At 49.3% G+C, this 18665-nt stretch overlaps 1 protein-coding gene and 1 long non-coding RNA gene across 2 annotated transcripts in view; one reads left to right on the top strand and one right to left on the bottom strand.

Moving 5' to 3' along the window:
* Nucleotides 1-18665, top strand: part of LOC308524290 — a 721936-nt gene that overhangs the window by 188011 nt on the left and 515260 nt on the right. The window lies entirely within an intron of this gene.
* Nucleotides 1-18665, bottom strand: part of POU2F3 (POU class 2 homeobox 3) — a gene marked incomplete at both ends in the record, with an annotated part of 87715 nt that overhangs the window by 49299 nt on the left and 19751 nt on the right. The window lies entirely within an intron of this gene.

Genomic DNA, 18665 nt, shown 5'->3' with positions numbered 1-18665 from the left:
GGATTGGAAGGGACTGAAGGTTAGAGGAAAAACAGGGTGTTGAGAGCAGCTTGTCTTTATTTTTAGAAAGAACAGCCACTTCCCCATGACTGGGATCTCCTGCTTATCCTGTTTCCTGGAAAGGTCTTCAGACATTTTCCCCAGAAAGGCTGATAACCAGGGGACCAGGAGGCTGACTGGCCCGGGCCCCAAAGCGGCATAGGATAGAACTTGCCAGACCAGAATGGGGTCTGTGGCGCTCCCTCAGACAGAAGCTATTACAGCGCGTTAGTGAGTGAGCACAGATCGGCCAGCCGGGCACCCGAAGGTCCTCCCACATGCTCGCCCCAGGGGAACGCCATCTTAGTCATGCCAGGCAGACAGCGGGCAGTCCTGTTTCTCCCCACCCTGCACTTCCATCGCTCGTCTTGTTCATCTTTTCCCTTTCGTACTAAAAGCTAAATATGTGCTGAATAAAGAAAACCTCTGGTACAGAAAAAGTATACACTAGCAGGAAAACCACTCTGCTGAGAAGCAACTGTAATTAATATTTTTTGTATCTATTATGGTTGTTTTATGCTTCTTTTTCTCATTGATCAACACTAGTCTGTCTCTATTACTGCCACGAGTTCTCTAGTAAGCATCACACACATTTCTCCTGGACCATTGAGGAGCATTAAGAATATTTCCTGTGGCCCAGCCAGTGTGGCCCAGGGGTTGAACATCAACCTATGAAGCAGGAGGTCACGGTTTGATTCCTGGTCAGGGCACATGCCCAGGTAGCAGGCTTGATCCCCAGTGTGGGGCCTGCAGGAGGCAGCTGATCCATGATTCTCTCTCATCATGGATGTTTCTATCTCTCTCTCACTTTCTCTCTGAAATCAATAAAAATATTTTTTAAAAAATATTTAGCTATGCTTGCACATATAATTTTTAATGGCTACCTAATATTCCATTCTATGGACATACCATAACTTGCTTAAACATCTAGCTATTGTTTGGAAATCATTTCTATTCTTTGCTGTAATAAAGTTTCCATGCACATAGCTTTCTAGTGCACGAGTAGCCAAACAACCTCCCTTATAAAGGCAAGGAAAATGACTATTTATTCTGGACAAGAAAAAGCTAAAGAACTTTACCATCACTAAGTCAGTGTTACAAAAAAAAAGTTAAAAATTAATTTAAGAAGAAAAATTTTTAAAATGAATAATAAAGTGACAATAAGTAGATACCTGTCAATAATTACTTTAAATGTTGGTGAAATAAATGCTCCAATCAAAAGACATCATGGGGCTAACTAGATCAGAAAACAAACCTAATGCATTTGTCACCTACAAGAGACCCACTTCAGATTAAAAGACACTCACAGACTGAAAGTAGAGGGATAAAAAATATTTTTTATGAAAATAGAAAAAAGGACGAGGTAGCAATGCTTATATTAGACAAAATAGACTTTAAAACAAAGGCAATAACAAGAGATGAAGACAGACATTTTATAATGATAATGGTATCAATCCAACAAGAAGTATAACCCTTGTAAATATTTAGGCACCCACCGTAAGAGCACCTAAATACATAAAACAAATGTTGGTGGACACAAAGAGTAAGACAGCAATGGCAGGGGACTTTAACACCCGTTGATGTCCATGGACAGAAAATTAAGAAGGAAAGAGCAGCCTTAAATAACACATTAGACCTGGTGGATTTAATTGATATTATTGGAACATTTCATGCCAAAGTAGTAGATTATAAGTAAATTATTTTCAAGTGCAAACTTTTCCAGACTAGACACATGTTAGGTCACAAAATATGTCTCAACAAATTTGAGAAGAACAAAATCAGAGTAAGCATCTTTTCCAATCACAATGATATGAAACGAGAAATCAATAACAAAACTGAAAAACACATTGAGGCCAAATAGCATGCTACTAAACAATAAATATGTAAACAACAAGATCAAGGAAAAAATCAAAAGATACCTTGAAACAAATGAAAATGAAAACAAAATAACTCAAAACTTATGGGACACAGCCAAAGCAGTTCTAAGAGGGAAAGTCATAGCAATACAGGCTTACCTTAAGAAATAAGAAACATCTCAAATAAACCATGTAACCTTCCACCTACAGGAACTAGAAAAATAATAACAAGCAAAGCCAAAGTGAGTAGGAGAAAAGAGAGAATAAAGGTCAGAGTGGAAATAAAGAAAACAGATTCTAAAGAACAATACAAAAGATCAATGAGCCTGGCCAGTGTTGCCTAGTGGTTGGGCATCTACCTATGAACCAGGCGGTCATGGTGTGATTCCTGGTCAGGGCACATGTCCAGGTTGTGGGCTTGATCCCCATTGTTCAGGAGGCAGCTGAACAATGATTCTCTCTCATCACTGATGTTTCTATCTCTCTCTCTCCTTCTCCCTTCCTCTCTGAAATGGGTAATAATACATATTTTTAAAAATTGTTAAAGAAAGATCAATGAAACCAAGAGCTAGTTCTTTTAAAAGATAAACAAGATTGATATTTATTGAACCAGACTCATCAAGAAAAAAAGAGAAACCAAATAAACAAAATCAGAAATGAAAGAGGAGTAGTAACAACACCACAGAAATACAAAAAACTATAGGAAAATTCTACAAACAATTAAATGCTGACAAACTAGACCAGCGGTTCTCAACCTGTGGGTTGTGACCCCTTTGGGGTCGAATGATCCTTTCACAGGGGTTGCCTAAGACCATCAGAAAATACATATATAATTACATATTGTTTTTGTGATTAACCACTATGCTTTAATTATGTTCAATTTGTAACAATGAAATTGGAGGTCACCACAACATGAGGACCTGGATTAAAGGGTCGTGGCGTTAGGAAGGTTGAGAGCCACTGAGCTAGACAATCAAGAAGAAATAGGTCAAAAGGAGACATATGTAATACTCTTTGTAATACTTTAAGCAATAAAACAAAATTTAAAAAAATCAATTAAAAAAAGTAGAAGAAGAAATAGATAAATTCCTAGAAACACACAATCTGGCCCTAGCTGGTGGATAGAGTGTCAGCCTGTGGACCGAAGGTCCTGGGTTCAATTACGGTCAATGGCACATACCTTGGTTGTAGGTTTGATTCCCCGGCCCTGGCAGGGGCATATGTGGGAGACAACCAATCAATGTATCTCTCTTTCACTTTGATGTTTCTCTCTGGGTCTCTTCCAATGCCTTCCACCCTCTCTAAAAGTCAGTGGAAAAAAATATCCTCAGGTAAGGGGAAAGGAAGAAAGAAAGAAAGAAAGAAAGAAAGAAAGAAAGAAAGAAAGAAAGAAAGGAAGGAAGGAAGAAAGAAGAAAGAACCAATCTGCCAAGACTGAATAAAGAAGTAACAGAAAATCTGAACAGAACAATAACTAGAATATAACTAGAACACTCAAGAACATATGAAATTGAATCAGTAATAATAATAATAATACTAATAATAATACTAATAATAAACTCCCAACAAATAAAAGTCCTGGACCAGATGACTTCACAGGGGAATTTTACCAAATAATTGCAAGAAGATTTAACACTTATTCTTCTCAAACTATTCCAAACATTGAAGAGGGGAAGGCTCCCAAGCTCATTTTATGAACCCAACATTACCCTAATTTTAAAGCCAGACAAAGGCATACAAAAAAAAGTAGAGAAAAGTATACACCAATATTCCTGATAAATAGAGATGCAAAAATCCTAAAAAAAAAACACCCACAACAAATTGAATTCAGAAATACATTAAAAAGATTATAGACCATGATCAAGTAGGATTTATTCCTGGGATGCAAGGTTGGTTTAATAACCACAAATCAATCAGCATAATACAACACATACATAAAACAAAGCATGATAACCATATAACCATAACAATAGTTGCAGAAATAGCATATGACAAAATCCATCCATTTATGATAAAAACTCTTATCAAAGTAGGAAGAGAGCAAACATACCTCACCATAATAAAGGTCATAAGTGACAAACCCACAGCCAACATCCTGTGCAATGATGAAAAGCTAAAGACATTTTCCTTAAGATCAGGAAAAAGAAGAAATTGCCCACTTTCAACACTTTTATTCAATACTAGAGGCCCGGTGCACAAAAATTTGTGCACTCGGGGGGTAGGGAGGGTCCTTCAGCCCGGCCTGTGCCCTCTCGCAGCCTGGGACCCCTTGGGAGATAACGACCTGCTGGCTTAGGCCTGCTCCCGGGTGGCAGAGGGCAGGCCCAATCCCTAGGTGCAGCCCCTGGTCGGGCTCAGAGCAGGGCCGATTGGGGAGTTGGGGTGCCGCCCCCTGTCATGCACAGAGCAGGGCGGATTGGGAGGTTGCGATGCCACCCTCAGTCACGCTCAGGGTAGGGCCGATTGGGGGGTTGGGGCACCATCCCCTGTCACACTCAAGGCAGGGTCGATGGGGAGGTTGCGGCGCTGCCTCCTGTCACGCACAGAGCAGGGCCCATCTGGGGGTTGAGGAGCTCCCCCTGTCATGCACAGAGCAGGGCCGATCAGGGGGTTGAGGAGCTCCCCCTGTAACTCACAGAGTAGGGCCGATAGGGGAGTTGGGGCACCGCCCCCTGTCACACACAGAGCAGGGTGGATCAGGGGGTTGGGGCGCTGCCACTGTCACACTCATGGCAGGGCCTATGGGGAGGTTATGGCTCTACCCCATCACACACAGAGCAGGGCCCGTGGGGTGGGGGTTGGGGCGCCACCCTCTATCACCCACAGAGCAGGGCCGATCAGGGGGTTGGGGCGCCGCCACTGTCACACTCAGGGCAGGGCCAATGGGGAGGTTATGGCTCTACCCTGTCACACACAGAGCAGGGCCGATCAGGGGGTTGGGGCGCCACACCCTGTCACACACCGAGCTGCCGGGCGATCAGGGGGTTGGGGAGCCCCCCCATCAGGCACAGAGCAGGGCTGATCAGGGGGCTGGGGCTCCTTCTCCTGTTACGAACAGAGCAGGGCGGATAGGGAGGTTGTGGCCCCGCCCCCTGTCACAGACAGAGCCGCAGGGCAATCAAGGGGTTTGGGCGCTGCCCCCTGTCACACTGATCCCGGTGCTGGGAGGCCTCGCGGCTCCGCTGATCCTGGTGCTGGGAGGCATATTACCTTTTTACTATATAGGATAGAGGCCTGGATCACGGGTGGGGCTGGCTGGTTTGCCCTGAAGGGTGTCCTGGATCAAGGGGGTCCCCACTGGGGTGCCTGGCCAGTCTGGGTGAGGGGATGATGGCTGTTTCCATCTGGCCACACACCCTTCAGGGTGGGGGTCCCTGGCCAGTCTGGGTGAGGGGCTGAGGGCTGTTTTCAGGCTGGTGGGTGACTGAAGCTCCCAACCGCTCCTTTTTTTCTTTTTTCTTTTTTTTAATTCTGGGCCAGTTTTAGCTTTGAGGCTTGGCTCCAGCTCTTAGGCCTCTGCTGCTGAAAGCAGGTTTGTGGCCTTTGTTTACCTTCTGTATTTGAAACAAAGTTGCGATCCTGCTGGCTGAAGCCCGGCGACTAAAGCAGGGTTCTGGGGTTTTGTTTAGCTTCTATATTTATTTATTTTATTTATTTTTTTAAATATATTTTATTGATTTTTTTACAGAGAGGAAGGGAGAGAGATAGAGAGCTAGAAACATCGATGAGAGAGAAACATCGACCAGCTGCCTCCTGCACATCTCCTACTGGGGATGTGCCCACAACCCAGGTACATGCCCTTGACTGGAATCGAACCTGGGACCTTTCAGTCCGCAGGCTGACGCTCTATCCACTGAACCAAACCGGTTTCGGCTAGCTTCTATATTTATAACATAGTTGCTTAGAGTTGCAGCTCAGAGGCCGGCAGTGGCAGGTGGGGAATGTTGGAGTCCTCCATCACTGAAGCAAGCAAGCCTCATGTTCGCTTCCAGCTGCCTGGCTGCCGGCTGCCATCTTGGCTGGCAGTTAATTTGCATATCGCCCTGATTAGCCAATGGGAAGGGTAGCGGTCTTACGCTAATTACCATGTTTCTCTTTTATTAGATAGGATAATGGAGGATGTCCTAGACTTAGCAATCAGACAAGAAAAACAAAGAAAAGGCATTCAAATTAGAAAGGCAAAAGTAAAACTCACTATTTGCAGATGACATGCTATTATACATAGAGAACCCTAAAGATTCTACCAAAAGACTACAAGAACTGATAAATGAATTCAGTAAAGTAGCAGGGGAAAAAATTAATAGTTGGATATTGGTTGCATTTTAATCACCAGTTATGAACTATTAGAAAGAGAAATTAAGAACATACTCTCCCTCTTTTTCTCCTTGGCTGCTTAAAGATTGGCCACTCTCATGAACAACACACCAACTATCCAGACCTGGAAGTTCATAACCAATAGGCTGTTGAACAGAAACAAATGCTCATTAACATCCTTCAGCCGGGGCATGCAATAGTACCTAAGAGAGAAAGATGGGAAAACTAGCCAAAATGCACAAGCCCACACCTGATGCCATCTTTGTATTTGGATTCAGGAACCACTTTGGTGCTGGCAAGACAACTGGCTTTGCCATGATTTATGATTCATTCAGTTATGCAAAGAGAAATGAACCCAAACATAGATATGTAGTCATGGCCTGTCTGAGAAGAAGACCTCAGGAACACAGCAAAAGGAATACAAGGACAGAATGAGGAAGGCCAGGAAGGCCCGCTGGTGCTGCAAACGGTGGCTGGAGACTGGACAACACGAGTAAAGGTTCTTCAGCAACTCTATCTGTGGTGACTGCAGATTTCCCATGAGAGGTTTAATAAACTACAAAACCTTTAAGTAAAAAGAAAAAGAAAACAACCCCATTTAAGTACAATTGCATCCAAGGACCTGTACTCAGAAAACTATAAGACATTGAAGAAAGAAACTGAAGAAGATGCAAACAAATGGAAGCATACACCGTGCCCATGGCTAGGAAGACTTAACATTGATAAAATGTCCATGCCACTCAAAGCAACCTAGAGAGACAATGCAACCCGTGTCAAGACCCAGTGGCATTTCTCACAGAACTGCAACCAGCAATCCTACTAGTGACATGGAACTAAAAGAGACCCCCGAGAGCCAAAGGAATCCTGACGGGAAAGAACACCACCTGACATCAAACCATACCACAGGCCACAGCGCTCACAGCAGCACGGACGGCGTGGAACCGGCACACAGGTCAATGCGATGGACACTGTGGCCAGGCGTAAACCAGCAGCAGTAAGGTCAGTTAGTCTAGGCCCGTGGTCGGCAAACTGCGGCTCGCGAGCCACATGCGGCTCTTTGGCCCCTTGAGTGTGGCTCTTCCTAAGCCTTAGGAGTACCCTAATTAAGTTAATAACAATGTACCTGCCTATATAGTTTAAGTTTAAAAAATTTGGCTCTCAAAAGAAATTTCAATCGTTGTACTGTTGATATTTGGCTCTGTTGGCGAATGAGCTTGCCGGCCACTGGTCTAGGACAACATAGGCAAGACTATGCAATGGGGTAAAGGCAGTCTATTCAATAAATGGTGCTTGGAAAACTGGACAACACATGCAAAAGAATAAAACTGAGTCATTTCCTCATATCACACATAAGAATAAACTCAAAGTGGATTTCAGACTTAAACGTAAGACTACAAACCATATCACTCCTAGAAAAAAGCATAGCAGTAAACTCTCCAACGTTGCTCTTAGCAATATTTTTTTTGGTAAGTATCCTCAGTTAAGGGAAATAAAAGTAAAACTGAACAAAGGAGACTCCACGGAACTAAACAGATTATACACAGCAAAGGAAACCATCAGCAAAACAAGAAGACAACCCACTGAATACGAGAAGATATTTGCCAATGACACAGCTGATAAGGAGTTAATATCCAACATACATAAGAAACTCAGACAACTTAACCCCAGAAAGACAAATAATCCAATTAAAAATGGGAAGAGGACCTGAATAGACGCTTTTCCAAAGAGGACATGCAAATGGCCAATAGACATCGAAAAGATGGTCAACATCACTAATCTCCAGGGAAACGCAAGTTAACACCACCATGAGGTATCACCTCACACCTGTCAAATGGCTACCAGCTACAAACAGCAGACAGGTGTTGGCGAGGATGTGGGGAAAGGGAACCCCTGGGTACTGTTGGTGGAATCGTCAATTAGTGCAGCCACTGTTAAAAAACCGTTATGGAGTTTCCTCAAAAAATTAAAAATAGAGCCATTGTATGGCCCACAAATTCCACTTCTGGGTATTTATCTGAAGAAATCCAAAACACTAATTTGAAAAGACATATGCACTCCTGTGCTCATGGCAGCATTAGGTACAATAGCCAAGGTATGGAAGCGCCTACGCACCCGCTGACAGGTGTAGGGACAAAGAAGACGTGGTGCATACATGCAGTGTCATCACTCAGCCATAGAAAAGGGTGAGACCTTCCATTTGTGTCAACACGAATTACATAAGGGGCACCACGCTAAGTGACAAAAGTCACACAAAGAAAGACAAACACCAGAGGGTTTCACTTATATGTGGAATCTAAAAAACAAATAGAAACAAATATAGACACAGAGAACAAAGCGATCATTGCCAGAGGGAAGGGGCTTAGAGGATTGGGTGAAAAGGGTGAAGGGCTGACGCAGCACAAACTGGCAATTATAGAATGGTGAGTAACACTGTGATGGCCGTGTACAGGTCAGGGCGCTAGACTTAGCGAGGCGATCATTTCCCAAGTTATGTGTACATGTATACAGTCACTATTTGTACGCTAGACATAATCTAATATTGTGTGTCAACTGTATTTGAAACTTAAAAAAAAGATGACTATAACATACCATACACCCAGAGCCTAGCACTCTGCTTAACAGAGAGCTCAAAATATATTGATTTAATCTATGACAAAGGAGGCAAGAATACGCAATGGGGTAAAGACAGGAGCTCAAAATATCTTGATTTAATGAATGAATTAATGAACAAGTGAATACATTCAGAACTTGCAATCAGAAAATTCTTCTGCTTTTCATTGGACCTTCAAGAGCATTGGAATAAAGTCCACATTTCTTAGAATCGGATGGAATCAGTGCCCCGGGCGACCTGGTTCCTGCTCACCACCTCTGCTTTGTCTTCTGCCGCTCACTGTCCCGCTGCCTTCCTCCAGGCAGCCTGCGCGGCAGCCCATCGAATGCTCACTCATGTCCAACCGCACACGCTCATGGGCCCACGCCCTCCTGCACGGTCCCGCTCACACAGCCCCTCCCCTCTGGAGCCGAGCAGCCTCTCCACCAGCCCCGGGTGCGCATCCTGGGCTCGCTTATTGGTCTGTGTGCTCTTTCTCCCCCTCGGCCAGGGGCTTCTTGAGAACTGGGACGATGGCACTCATTCTTATGCCCTCGATGGCCACCACGGGTCCTAACACTGTCAGAGGCTTGAGACAGGCCTGTAGATGAGCAATCCCCTCTAGGGCGCCCTGCCTTCTCCGACATCAAATCATGTTTCCTCCTACTCTAGGTCAAAAGGTCGTTACTCAATTAAAGATTGTCTTGTGTTACACACACAATGCCTGTAGATGAATGAATTTCTCTAAGACTGCGGTCGCCAACCTTTCGGGCCTCACGGACCACCAGTGGTCCGCAGACCATTGATTGGCGACCGGTGCTCTAAGAGAATCATCTGGAGTTTTTTTGTTGTTGATGTTAATCCTCATCCGAGGACATTTTTCCATTGATTTTTAGGGAGAGTGGAAGAGAGAGAAAGACAGAGAAACACATCGATTGGTTGCCTCCTGCACACACCCTGACTGGGTCCAGGCGGGGAGGAGCCTGCTACCAAGGTACCTGACCTTGACCGGAACCGAACCTGGGACCCTTTGGTCTGCAGGCCAATGCTCTATCCACTGGGCCACACTGGCTAGGGCTCCTCTGGAGTTTTCACTGAAGCCCTTTTCTCTGCTCTGTTCTAAACAACGGCCAAGCGCGGCCTTTCCTGTAAGGTTGTGAGGCGTCCCCAAGAGCGACGGGGCCAGCCAGGAGAGAGCAGAGGACAGGGACTACGGGAGCCCAAGAAGGAGGACTAGGGCAAGGCACCCAGTGAGCCCTGGATAGCAGCCCGATTCTGAGATCAACTAAGGCGACATATAAAATCTGGGAGGGGAGATACGTGTGGGAAGGGCCCACAGACTGAAATTAGCTGCCTTGAAAGGGTCGACTTAAAAGTAAAATTGCTTTTACCTTTAAAAAACCTTTTCACACCATTTTAAACGTGGACTGATAATGAGAAATTTTTAAATTTGACAAAAGATCAAATTCATTCATTCTACAAGTATACATTAAGCATACTCCATATACCAGGCACTGTTCTAGTCACTGGGAATATAATATTGGACAACATAGCCCGGCTAGTGTGGCTCAGGGTTGCGTGTTGACCTATGAACCTGGAGGTCACAGATCGATTCCTGGTCAGGGCACATGCCCGGTTGTGGGCTCGGTCCCCAGTGTGGGGCGTGCAGGAGGCAGCCAATCCATGATTCTCTCTCATCATTGATGTTTCTCTCTCTCTCCCTCTCCCTTCCTCTCTGGAATCAATAAAAACATATTAAAGAAAAATAAAACACAATGAATGCTTACCTGCACTGGTATCTCTGCCTGATTGTCCTTGAACCCTGGGCTAACCACATGGTGGGACCTCCCGGAGACTGACCCCATGGCCCTCCAGGAAGGTGGGGAGGGGCCCGCGGCTCAGCACAGGGCACTTGTAGGGGCTGCGTTCCACACAGCGGTTCCCATGCTGACCTGATCCCACTGCTCAGGGGGTGGGAGTTTTCTCAGGAGACATGCCTTTTCTCCTGGTCCACAGCCCGTGAGAAGGAGCTCGGAGCACGTGGGGGTCCCAGTGGAGACTCGGGGACCAGGCGAACAGCGGCATTAGCTAACGCGATGCTGGCACTGTCGGTTCTTCCTCCAGGTCTGCTGAAACGGAACCACCTCGCCCACGTGCTGCCCAGTGGCTCTGGCTTTTCTCCCAGGGCCCACTGTCTTGCTCCACCTCGCCTCTCCGCTGTCTACAGGAAAGGCCGGAGGCGGTGCCCGGAGCTCCAGCTCGCCGGGTTCTGCTGCCGCCCTCGTGCTTCCCATCGAGAAGCGGCGGCCAGTGTGCCCAGGCTCTGAAACAGTGAGGCAGGTGCCTCCTTCCCCAGAGGAAGGAAGAGATGCAGTTGCCACATTGTGTGAGACACTGGTCCACGGGGACTTCTTCTGCCCCTGAGAGATGCTACCTGCAGGAGCAGTGAGATGGGCCAGGAAAGAATCCTGCACTTGAAGTCCAAGGACGGGAGTGCCAGCCTTGCCCCCGCCCCCGCCCCAAGGGCAAGGCAAGTCATTGTGGAGCCTCAGGTTTTCTCAATGTCGAAATAAGGTCACAATTCCCAATCAGGCCACTTCTCAGGAACCTGGTAAACCTCCGGGGAGATGGAGCTGGTGACCAAGCTTTGGAAGCTGGGAAGCATTGTCGTGGGTTCTGGGCTGTTTCTCTAGGCCGAGCCTCGTCCTAGGCCAGGTGCTTGGCACGTTCTGTCCCCTCTGACTGCACGGCCCTTCTCTCCCTAGAGAACACACAACCCCCGCCAAACCCACTCGAATGCCACATCCCCCTTGAAGCTTCTCCAAGCACAACAGGGGTTTCCTCCTCTGTTTCCACGTCTCTCGTCTCCGTCTCTTAGAGCCCAGGCCACACTGTGTAGAGTCTGTCTGTTTCCCTCAGGAAAGGGTGAGCCCATGGGCCCCTTTGCATCCCCTTGTATGTGGGTTATTAGATCTTATTCCTCTTTGCACCTGAGGGCCTGGACCTGTCCAGCACAGCGTAGGTGCTGGATGACTGTGTTGGATCCAAACGGCGGAGGAGCGGCCATGGAAGCACCGCCGGAGAGCGGAGGGATGCAGGCCCCCTCGGTGCCTCTGCAGAAGCCTGAACACATTCCATCTCCACGCTCTCGCTCCTCCTTGGAAGGCAGTGACCACTTGCAGAAAAACAAGGCAGGACACAGCCGTGGGGACGCGGGGCATTATTTAAAGCCGAAGACACTGAGGCCCCGCCCCAGAGGGGCCGCGCCGGCCCGGCCACACAGCTCGGACCCGCGTCAGCATCAACACCTGTTCCTCCGTCCTTTACTCACAGCTTCCCCAGCAATTGCACTGCATTCACTGTCCGGCACAGAGAAAACCGCGGCTAAACTTTAGGAACAGCTTCGAGGGTGAACAGGAGAGAGGGTGGTTGAATTTGGGAGTGATTCAAAGCACAGAGTAAGATTCATACCGAAAACTGGGTAATGGAGTCAGGATTAGAAAATATTTTGGTAGATTCGAATCAGAGGCCAAAACCAACAAGATACAATGTAACAGGAATTGGTGCACTCGGGCTGAAAAGTCACCTCTGTAAAGAAAAGATGGGGAGGGTGGACTGCACACTTAGAAATGGTGAAGATGGCAAAACTTATGTTTAAATTTTATGTTATGTGTGTTGTTTTGCCCCCAGTAAAAATTAGAAAGGAAAAAAGGAGTCTGAAGGTTTTTCTTTTAATTGGGAACTCTGCTTTGACAAGTACTCTAACCCAGAAATCTACTTTTCTAACTTATATTGGGTAGTAAAATGCAATAGTCAGATTACAGTCTGCTCAATGGGACCCGGCCATCCCACGTCTCGGCATATAGCCAAAGAAGATGCGAACAGGCCACTGAAGAGTTACCTACACTTCCATGCTCATTGTAGCGTTACTCACAACAGCCAAAATACGGACACACCATGTGTCCCTCCTCAGATGAACAGACGAAGAAGGAGTGGTACAGCATACATACAATAAAATATTCTTCCACCGTGAAAAGTAAGAAAACCCTTCCATGTGCAACAATATGAATGTACCTTGAGGATATTATGTTACACCAGAGGCCCGATGCACGAAATTCGTGCAAGAGCAGGCCTTCCTTCCCCCGGCGGCCGGCACCGGCTTCCCTCTGGCACCCGGGACCCGGCTTCCCGCGCAGAGGGAGGCCCCACCCACCTGCTGCAGCCCGTGGGTTGGTGGCCTGGGCCTCCCCCTGTGGGGCAATCACATCACACCTGCCTTGGCGGGCCTGGCACCAGTGGGGTCATGGCGGAGTCCCGCTGTTCGGCTGTTCGGTTGATTTGCATATTACGCTTTTGTTATTAGGATGAAATAAGCCACACAGAAAAAGACAACAGTGCCGGCCATGCATGCACAGTGTCACTATGCGTGGAATCTAAAAGAAAAAGGTCAGCCTCATAGAGCAGTGGTAGCCAGGGAGCGGTGGGGGAAGCTGGTGAGCGGGTGCTGACTCCAGTAGAAGTGACTAAGTTCTGAGGACGCATGGAGACACGGTGACTAGAGTGGCTAACACTGTGTTGTACCATTGAAACTTGCTGAGAGAGGAGAGCTTAAATGTCCTCACACTCAGAGAGAAAGATAACGAGTGAGGTGACGCAGGAAATAATAGCTAGACGGGAGGACCCTTTCACCAGGTGCACGGGCGTCACCATGATGTGCACACCTTCTCTCACCTGTCAGGTGCTCTATGACGCTGGGAAGAGGCTGTCTGCTACAACCTGAGTTTCTTCACCAATAACCCACCTCACAGCGGAACTACCAATAGAAATAAGCATCGCTGACACACAAGGTGATTAAAAGGTCAAGTATGCATAGTTTAAGAGACTTGACCATTGAGATATCTATATGCCGCCCTGGCCAGTGTGGCTCAGTGGACAGAGTGGTGGCCTGTAGACTGAAGGGACCCTGGTTCGATTCCGGTCAAGGGCATGTACCTCGGTTGCAGGCGCCGCCCTGACCTGGGCTCTGGTCAGGGCTCCTGCGGAGGCAACCAATCAATGTGTTTCTCTCACATCGATGTTTCTCTGTCTTTCCCTCTCTCTTCCACTCTCCCTAAAAAAAAAGGCAATGGCAAAATATCCCCCGGTGAGGATTAACAACAAAAAAAAACTAAAAAAAAAAAAGCTGCCTGCTTGTTGTATTTCACATTTTTAAAGAGGCCAACTCTCCAAGAGAATCTAACGCACTTCCCACCTAAAGGACACAGGGCTGCCTCGCTGCTGCTGAGGGCGGGCGTCGCAGAATCAAACACGCTGCACCCCCTGAGGGGAGGGAGGAGGAGCTGGGGCCGGAAACACATGCACAAAAAGAGCTCCTGCTGACCGCTCGGTGCCGGCCTGGCACGTGTGGCAGGCACGTGTGGCAGGCGTGTGCACAGGGCAGTGCAGGTTCCGCCGACAGCATCAGGCCAGGCCAGGCTCCAGTGTTTAAAAGGCTCCAAGCAACTGGGCAAAGAGCATGAAGACCGAGATGGTAGAGAACCCAGATACCACCCACCAGGCAGAGAGGATGTGCAGCTCAGAGGACACGCGCCTGCAGACCAAACCCTCTGCGGGGAGTGCTGTGAGCAGGAAATGGGCACTTTTTTTTTTTTTTTAATGTGATCATGGTATTATTGTTAAAGAATAAAATGTCTTAGAGATGCATGCTGCCATACTTAGGACTGACATACAATAATGTCCATAATGTATAAGAAAATGTTCCAGCAACAAGACTGGCAGAAACCTGATGGTTGTTGTGAGTAGGCAATGAGTATATGGGGGTCAGTGTATTTGTCTCTACTTTTGCATGTATTTGAAAATGTCTTCAATAAGAAGTTAAAAATAAAGTATTTGCCCTAACCGGTTTGGCTCAGTGGATAGAGTGTCGGCCTGCAGACTGAAGGGTCCCAGGTTCGATTCCGGTCAAGGGCATGTACCTTGGTTGCGGTCACATCCCCAGTAGGGGGTGTGCAGGAGGCAGCTGATCGATGTTTCTCTCTCATCGATGTTTCTAACTCTCTATCCCTCTCCCTTCCTCTCTAAGAAATCAATAAAATATATTTTTTTAAATAAATAAAAATAAAGTATTTTGCAAAAATGGATAGAGCAAATAAATGTGCCAAATAATAATTATTAGATTATTAATTATATTTGTGAAACTGTGTTCTCTCTTTCCTGTATGTCTGAATTTTTACTTTTCTGTATTTTTATTTTTCAAAATAAAGGTTTTAAAAAACCACTTAATGAGGAAACACTTGAGATCACGTGGCATGGGGCCTCGGACATAGCACTTGCGTAAGGAAACGCCAGTGGGCTTCTCCTTCCTCCCCAGACACGGCCCGGGGCCACACGGCCATGCCTGCAGCGCAGCGCAGAGCAGCAGCCACGGGAGAGGCCTGAGACGCAGGCTTCGCCTCCTCGTGCGGAAAAGGTGTCCACACGGAGTGCTCCCATCGACGGAGCTGCCGCTGCGAGGAATAGTGAGCAAAGGCTGCTTCGCTCAGGGGTGTCCCTGAAGGGCTCGTTTAATTAAGGGGCAAGTTAGCATCAGGAGGGGGTCTCAGGTGACTTCTGAAACTTCTTCCATCTCGGAAGTCTTTTTTCAATAACTTTTTTTATTATTGATTTCAGAGAGGAAGAGGAGAGAGAGAGAGAGAGCGAGAGAGAGACATCAATGATGAGAGAGAATCCTTGATCGGCTGCCTCCTGCACACCCCCTACTGGGGATCGAGCCAGCAACATGGGCATGTGCCCTTAGACTGGAATCGAACCCGGGCCCTGTCAGTCCACAGGCCGACGCTCTATCCACTGAGCAACACCAGCCAGATCGATGAGGCGTTCCTATTCACTCCGTTTTAGGTGAAGAAACGGAGCCTCAGCAAGGGTAGCGATAGGTACAAAGTGGCAGAGCCTTTCACGTCTGGGCGGTTTGGGGAGCGATCATCCCGGGGAGACAAACCCACGCCTCCAACGCGGTGAGAGGTCTTCCTCCCACCCGAGCACGGATCCGCTGCTAGCGCCTGGAGACTCCCAAAGCCCCCACTTAGCACCCCAACCAGCGCCGCCCTGTCCCGCACAGCTCCGTCCATCTGCACTGAAGAGCTTCCAGAGTGAGAGGCAGGGCGGCCGGGAGAGGGAGTCCCCGTCCTTAGAAAATGACAGTCAGTGACCGAAAGAGAGGAAAGGCCCCGGAATTAGTGGGGAGCCCAGGCTCCTAGATGAGCCTCCTGAGGCCAGGATGGACCTAATGCCCAGCAGAGTCCTGATGACAGAGGCCAAGGGTGGCTCTGCAGGAGGTGCCTGGGGGTCAAGAGCAGTGTCCACTCTGCCCTCCACTCTACATCGGCAGGCAGGCTGGGGCTGGAGGGACCCCTGTCCCTGGGGAGAAGGACCCCTGTCCCTGGGGAGAAGGACCCCTGTCCCTGGGGAGACAGGCTGGGGCTGGAGGGACCCCTGTCCCTGGGGAGAAGGACCCCTGTCCCTGGGGAGACAGGCTGGGGCTGGAGGGACCCCTGTCCCTGGGGAGACAGGCTGGGACTGGAGGCACCCCTGTCCCTGGGGAGAAGGACCCCTGTCCCTGGGGAGACAGGCTGGGGCTGGAAGGGCCCCTGCTAAGCAGATGCAGGAGTCTCCCTGGCACCAGCCCGGCCCCTCGCCCTCAGCTCGAAGGCCCTGATTTGCATGGCTTTGGCAGCGGGGATGTGAGTTTGCCTGGGGAGTAACTTTCTGGGCAAGGGAGGTGGAAGCACAGGAATGAGGAGCTGTGCGAGCAGGACTGTTCACTTCTGCCGTGAACACTGCAGGGCGCTCGCTGGGCAAGGCCAGCCTCTCCGGGCTCTGACGGCCCCTCCTCACCAGCTCCCGCCCAGCAGAGCCCTGTGCCTGCCAGGGACATTCTGTGGCCACCTGGCAACTGCCTGGCGCTTGCTGGGACAGCAGTGACTGAAGTCACCAGATCCTTGGAGACACTGCTGGGCAGCCAGCCACACCCAAGGCCCCCAGTGCAGCCACTCACACCTGTGGACACAGCTGTCCAGGACCCCATGGACATACTTGCTTTCCTATGACTTGAGATTCCAACTAGGAGCTGAGAAGTGCTGCCCAGTGGTCAGAGCTCTGTGGGGCAATACAGGAAAACTTGCTTTCCACACGACTCTGGGCCAGTGGCTTACTCTCAGTGGCCTTCAGTTTCCCTCGAGTGTGAGAACAAAACAGGGTCTGCATTCCTGCCCCCGAGGGGTGAGGGGCCCCGGGAAGCTGAGGGGCAGGACCAACAGACCCGGGGTGGGCGACTGCCCAAGGAGCCGCGGGCCTGGGCATCAGTCCCCACCAGCTGTGTCCCGGCCAGGTCACCTCACCTCCAGGCCGCAGGCAGCAAGGGCACCCAGCAGCCTCCTGCAGCCACGCCTGGAGGACTCCGGGGACCCGCCCCCTTCCCTTTCCTTTTCCTAAGCTCAGCGCTCAGTACTCAGCGCTCAGTGCTCAGTACTCAGCGCTCAGTGCTCAGTGCTCAGTACTCAGTGCTCAGCGCTAGTGCTCAGTACTCAGTACTCAGCGCTCAGTGCTCAGTACTCAGCGCTCAGTGCTCAGTACTCAGTACTCAGCGCTCAGTGCTCAGTACTCAGTGCTCAGCGCTCAGCGCTCAGTACTCAGCGCTCAGTGCTCAGTACTCAGCGCTCAGTGCTCAGTACTCAGTGCTCAGTGCTCAGTGCTCAGCGCTTAGGCCTCACTCTCCCTCCTGCCCAGGGCAGGAGGCCTCTCGGCTTCCTCTTCCACTAGACGGCTGTGGGTTTGGGGTGTTCGTGATGTAAAGCCGTGAAAACTGACGGACTCAGGCTTCCCGACACATGGCCTCTATGAGCGTCCTGGTGACCCTTCCACGTGTTTGGTCACAAGATGGTCCTGAGGCCTTGCGTCTCCCACAGAACCCTGTGGCGCAGGCCATGGCGGACAGGGCTCCTGTGCCCCTTTGCTCAGAGGACCCCGCCTCCCCCCAGCACCCCTTCGATACATGGAAGGCACCTCACCACCTCCTTCTAAGTTTTTAAGGAAATACGGTCCCTATTCCTCTCCGTCTGAGCTACAGAAGGGACCCTCGGGCTCCCCGCACGGCCCCCTTCTCTCCGGGGACACACACTGGCACGCAGTCAGCACAACTGCCCAGGCGCCTCACGGTCAGGGCCAAAGTGAGGAGCATCCTTGGGAGCCGTGCAGGTTCCAGAAAGCGAGGCCCGGGGCCAGGCCCCACACAGCGGATGCGGCAGGGGGCCATTCCCCACCCCGGTCGGAACTCCTCGTACCCCAAACACCCACCTTCAGCCCAGCCGTGGCTCAGGGGTTGAGTGTCGGCCCAGGAACCAAGAGGTCGCTGGTTCGATTCCTGGTCAGGACACACTCCTGGGTTGTGGGTTCGATCCCCAAAAGGGGGCGTGCAGGAGGCAGCCGATCATGATTCTCTCTCATCAATGTTCCCATCTCTCTCTCTCTCCCTCTCTCTTCCTCTCTCTATAAAATCAAAAAAAACAGCCCTAACCGGTTTGGCTCGGTGGGTAGAGCGTCGGCCTGTGGACTGAAAGGTCCCAGGTTCGATTCCGGTCAAGGGCATGTGCCTTGGTTGCGGGCACATCCCCAGTAGGGAGTGTGCAGGAGGCAGCTGATCGATGTTCCTCTCTCATTGATGTTTCTAACTCTCTATCCCTCTCCCTTCCACTCTGTGAAAAATCAATAAAATCAATAAGAACATTTAAAGAAAAAAAAGAAATCCACCTTCAAAGGAACCTGAGGGGGGCGGGGGGAGGGGGCTGCCCCAGCACCCACCCTCAGAGAAG

Source organism: Myotis nattereri, assembly GCF_964212035.1.
Source record: "Myotis nattereri genome assembly, chromosome: 9".
Lineage (NCBI taxonomy): Eukaryota > Metazoa > Chordata > Mammalia > Chiroptera > Vespertilionidae > Myotis > Myotis nattereri.
This window is presented reverse-complemented; position numbering and strand designations above follow the sequence as displayed.